Below are 5,584 nucleotides of genomic sequence, written 5' to 3'. Positions count from 1 at the left end.
TGGTTTTCCATTCCTGAGTTACTTCACTTAGAATAATAGTCTCTATTCTCATCCAGGCCACTGCAAATGCTGTCAATTCATTCCTTTTTATGGCTGTGTAGTATTCCATTATATATATACCACAGTTTCTTTATCCACTCATTGATTGATGGGCTTTTGGGTTGGTTCCACGATTTTGCTATTGTGAATTGTGCTGCTATAAACATGCATGTGCAAGTATCTTTTCCAAATAATGACTCCTTTTCCTTTGGGTAGAAACCTAGTAGTGGGATTGCTGGATCAAACGGTAGTTCTACTGTTAGTTCTTTAAGGAATCTCCACAGTTTTCCACAGTGGCTGTACTAGTTTATATTCCCACCAGTGGTGTAAAGGTGTTCCCTGCTCACCACACCCACACCAACGTCTACTGTTTTTTGAATTTTTTATTATGGCCATTCTTGCAGGAGTATCGCATTGTGATTTTGATTTGCATTTCTCTGATCATTAGTCATGTTGAGCATTTTGTGGGTCACTTGTATATCTTCTTTTGAGAATTGTCTTTTCATGTCCTTAGCCCACTTTTTAATGGAATTGTTTTTTTTTTTTACAGATTTGTTTGAGTTCATTGTAGATTCTGGATATTAGTCCCTTGTCAGATGCATAGATTGTGAAGGTTTTCTCCCACTCTGAGGGTTGTCTGTTTACTCTGCTGACTGTTCCTTTCGTTGTGGAAAAACTCTTTAGTTTAATTATGTCCCAGCTATTTACCTTTGATTTTAATGCATTTGCATTTTGGTTCTTGGTCATGAAATCCTTGTCTAGTCAATGTCTAGAAGGATTTTTCCTATATTATCATCTAGAATTTTTGTAGTTTCAGGTCATAGGTTTATGTCCTTAATCCATCATGAGTTGACTTTTGTATAAGGTGAGAGATGAGGATCCAGTTTCATCCTCCTACATGTGGCTAGCCAATTATCCCAACATCATTTGTTTAAAATGGTGTCCTTTCCCCATTTTATATTTTTGTTTGCTGTGTCAAAGATCAGTTGGCTGTAAGTATTTGGGTTTATTTCTGAGTTCTCTATTCTGTTCCATCAGTCTATGTGCCTATTTTTATACTAGTACCATGCTGTTTTGGTGACTATGCCTTTATAGTAAAGTTTGAAATCAGTAAGCATGATGCCTCCACATTTGTTTTTTTGCTTAGTCTTACTTTGGCTATGTGGGCTCTTTTTTAGTTTTATATGAATTTTAGAATTGTTTTTTCTAATTCCGTGAAGAATGATGGTGGTATTTTGATGGGGATTGCATTGAATTTGTAGATTGTTTTTGGTGGTATGGTCATTTTCCCAATATTGATTCTACTCATCCATGAGCATGGGATATGTTTCAATTTGTATGTTGTCTTTGATTTCTTTCAGCAGTGTTTTGTAGTTTTTCTTGTAGGGGTCTTTTGACTCCTTGGTAAGGCATATTCCTAAGTACTTGATTTTATTTTATTTTATTTTATTTATTTATTTATTTATTTTAGCTGCTATTGTAAAAGGGGTTAAGTTCTTGATTTGATTTTCTGCTTCGTTGCTGTTTGTGTATAGAAGAGCTACTGATTTGTGTACATTAATCTTGTATCCACAAACTTTGCTGAATTATTTTATCAATTCTAGTAGCTTTCTGCAGGAGTCCTTAAGGTTTTCAAGGTAAACAATCATCGTCAGCAAACAGTGACAGTTTGACTTCCTTTTTACCGATTTGGATACCCTTTATTTTTCTCTCTTGTCTGATTGCTCTGGCCAGGACTTTCAGTCCTAGCCAGTTGAAGAGGAGTGGTGAGAGTGGGCATCCTTGTTCCAGTTCTCAGAGGGAATGTTTTCAACTTTTCCCATTCAGTATTATGTTGGCTGTGGCTTTTCATAGATGGCTTTTATTACATTAAGGTATGTCCCTTGTATGCCAATTTTGCTGAGAGTTTTAATCATAACGGGATGCTGAATTTTGTCAAATGCTTTTTCTGCATCTATTGAGATGATCATTTGATTTTTCGTTTTTAATTCTGTTTTCGTGGTGTATCACATTTATTGACTGGTATATGTTAAACCATTCCTACATTCCTGGTGTGAAACCCACTTGATCATGTCATGGTGGATTTTTTTTTTTTTTTTTTTTTTTTTTTGATGTGTTGTTGGATTCTGTTAGCTAGTATTTTGTTAAGGATTTTAGCATCAATGTTCAACAAGGATATCAATCTGTAGTTTTTAAATGTGCTTTTCTGGACCGGCACCGTGGCTAACGCCTGTAATCCCAACACTTTGGGAGGTCGAAGAGGGCGGACCACCTGAGGTCAGGAGTTCGAGATCAGCCTGGCCAAAATGGTGAAAATCCGTCTCTACTAAAAATACAAAAACTAGCCAGGTGTTGTGGCGGGCGCCTGTAATCCCAGCTGCTCAGGAGGCTGAGGCAGGAGAATCGCTTGAACGCAGGAGGCGGAGGTTGCAGTGAGCCAAGATCGCGCCACTGCACTACAACTTTGGCGACAGAGAAAGACTCTGTCTCAAAAAAAAAAAAAAAAAGGTTCTTTTCTGCTATTTCCTGAACTTGATTACGTAAATAAGGCACGTGAGATCTGGAAGGAGGTGGAGGTGAAGTGAAGACCCTCCCACCTGGCCGCATCCAGAGTACCTGGGTGTAGGGCACTGGCGTGGGCCCCAGGGAGGATCCCAGCGAGTTTTGGTGCTGGAGGCCCGGCCAAGGGAAGGGCTGCTCTCCCGTCCCGCGGGCTCCGAGGTCGCCGCACCCCGGGCGCGCCTGGGCCTCGCCAACCTCCTGGCGCGCGCCCCAAAGGAAGCTTTTACAGGTTTCGGTCGGCAGAGCCTTTTATTCCCCCTCTGCTCCACAGCCCAGGCGCTCAGTCGGTTGGTTCGGAGGTTTCTTTAGTCCGTGGTTATGGAAAGCCCTCGCCTCCAAACTGCAGTCCCGCATTCAATTCTGCAGCCTCAGGGCCTGAAACAGCCATGCTTAGAACCCATCCTTCTTTCCTGCTCCATCCACCCTTTCCCTCTGGCTTCTGTTTTTTTTCACTGGAGAAAGCCCACCCGAGTCTCTCAGCCTGCTTCGGAGGTTACTGCGGCCTCCTCCACCGGTAGTTCTGGGACCTGGGTCTAGTCCTCAGTTCCGGAGCAGGTCCTTCCCTGGAGTCGTCAGGCCCAGTAGGTGTGTGCTCGGTGTGCTCGGGAAACGCGTGGCAGCTTTAACAGCAGATCTCCCTAAAAAGGTCCCGGAGATAGGCTCTTCCTGGCCTGAGGTCCAGCGCCTCAAAGCGGACGCCTTTGCGCTCCCCGAGGTGCTCACACCACAGCGGAGCCTGCTGGCGAGTGGAGCGTAGGACTGCGAATCAGCAATCGCCCGAGAAGCGGCGAGGGGGAGGGGAATGTCTTCGAACCGGTTATCCCTCCCACCCCCAGCAGAAGTCGGGGAAATGGGGGTGGAAGGGGGAAAAAAGGGAGAGAACAGGAGTGGGGTTGAGGAAGGGTAAGGAGGACGGCGAGCTTCCTACAATTGCGGGGGGAGGTGGAGAAATTTTTCAGGGGGACAGCTGAGTGGTAGAGCTAGCGAGCTTCAGAGAAATGTTGACAGACGGATACCCAGAAAGTGAGGATGCCGGGCATGGGCACTGAGTACCAGACACAGGAGACATATGGAGGCAGGAAATTGGCACATCAGAAGCATTTGACCTTCCTGCCCTAAAACACAAATTGAACAACAACAAAAGATAATAGCGAAAGTGGCAGAGTAGTGAGCTCATAGGGCCCATTCCTATACAGAAACACAGAAAAATAAGCAAAAGCTGCCAGAATTGACTTCGTGGGAACTCAGGGAAACAGTAAGAAACTTTACAGCAACCAAGGGAGTGCTGAACCCAGACAAACGTAATTGAAACACAATGATAGGGAAGAGGGGCAGGGAAGTGTTGGGTAGACAAAGACGGGTCCCTGGTAAGGGCCCTCCCCTGGGCCTATGCCCACTGGACCTAGGTGAGGACAGGCACTCCTTCCTTCATGCCCAAATGTTGCATATCCCAAGACCACCCTGTCCCGCCACGCTCCCATCCTTTGCCTATGAAAACCCTGAGACCCTAGCAGGCAGACACACTAGCGGCAGTACGTCCAGAGGAACTCATCGGAGGAACTGGACGTGGAGCTGGGCACCCCAGCGGCAGGGAGCACGCCAGTGGAAGAGCACACCAACAGCCCATAGGAGTCGGTCTGTTATCATAGTATAATAATATTATAAAATTATTATAATACAATAAAATATAAAAACAAATAATAATTAATGTAATAAATAGAAATAAAATAATAATTACATATTTGTATTTATATGAGAACACTATGAATAAATTTAAGCCAAAAAAACAACTCGATGTTCATCACTGGATGAGTAGATGAGCAATTTCCAGTATATTCATGCAATGGAATATGATTCAGCCATAAAATGAAATGAAGTACTGATACATGCTGCTGCAGGAATGAACTCCTCAAACACTACACTTGGTGAAAGAAGCCAGACACGGAAGGTCACATATTGTATGATCCCATTTATAAGAAATATTCAGAATAGAGACAAAAGGAGATTTGTAGTTGCCAGGGGCTGGAGGCAAGAAGGGTTTAACAGGTATGCTTAACGCGGCCTCCTATGCAGTTGACGAAAATGTTTCGGGCTACATAAGTGATGGTTGCATAACATTGTTCTAAATGCCACTGAATTCTACTCTTTAAAAGTTTTAGTTTTATGTTATGTGGCGTGTACCTAAAAAAAAAAAAAAAAAAAAAAAAAAAAATAGAGGCGCGGTGCTCCAGCCTGGGATGAGGCAGCGTGGACAGGAGCATCTCCCAACCCCAGTGAAGTCTGAGCTGCGTGCCTGCAACAATCCCACTGTGGCAGAGAACCGCAGAGTTCCTTCCGGTTTGGCGGCAGTCATTCGCAACCTCACATCCCTCTGGAACCGGGGAGCCAAGTCGGATTCCGAGACTGTGGGCCAGGTTTAGCCGGATTCAGTTACCTGGCTGAGGCCTAGTGAGCAAAATATCCCAGACCTCGCGTGATTTGGAACCGGAAGTCGGATAAATACGGATCTCCAGATGTGCTAGTCTACCGATATGAGGTCGCCCTAGAGTTTCTATTCACCATTTTAACAGCATTTCATCCATCTTGAGACACGCTTTTTGATATTTTATCATCTCAAGATAGTGTTGGATGTCTAACAGCAGCGTTTTTCCAAGAGATACATGAAACAACAGTGTCAGAAACGATGCTGTATTCCATGCAATTAAATTGTTGTAATAGGTGCTCAATAAATGTTGATAATATATAAGTGAATGAATGAAAATTATTTTATTTTTATTTGAGCTTTGGTTCTGCCATTTGCTAGCAATGTGACTCAAGAGAAGCCAGTAACCCCTCTGAGCTTGCATAGTTCACAAAAGCCTGTAATGATGTCGACAGCTTCCTCAGGCTGCGAGGCTCGCAAGAAGTGCTCACATAAATGTGCACTTAGGACGTGAGTACTCACTCCCGAAAACTCCAACACAGTGAAAAGGCAGAAGCGGTG

This window comes from Macaca fascicularis, chromosome 15, assembly GCF_037993035.2.
Source record: "Macaca fascicularis isolate 582-1 chromosome 15, T2T-MFA8v1.1".
Classification (NCBI taxonomy): domain Eukaryota; kingdom Metazoa; phylum Chordata; class Mammalia; order Primates; family Cercopithecidae; genus Macaca; species Macaca fascicularis.
This window is presented reverse-complemented; position numbering follows the sequence as displayed.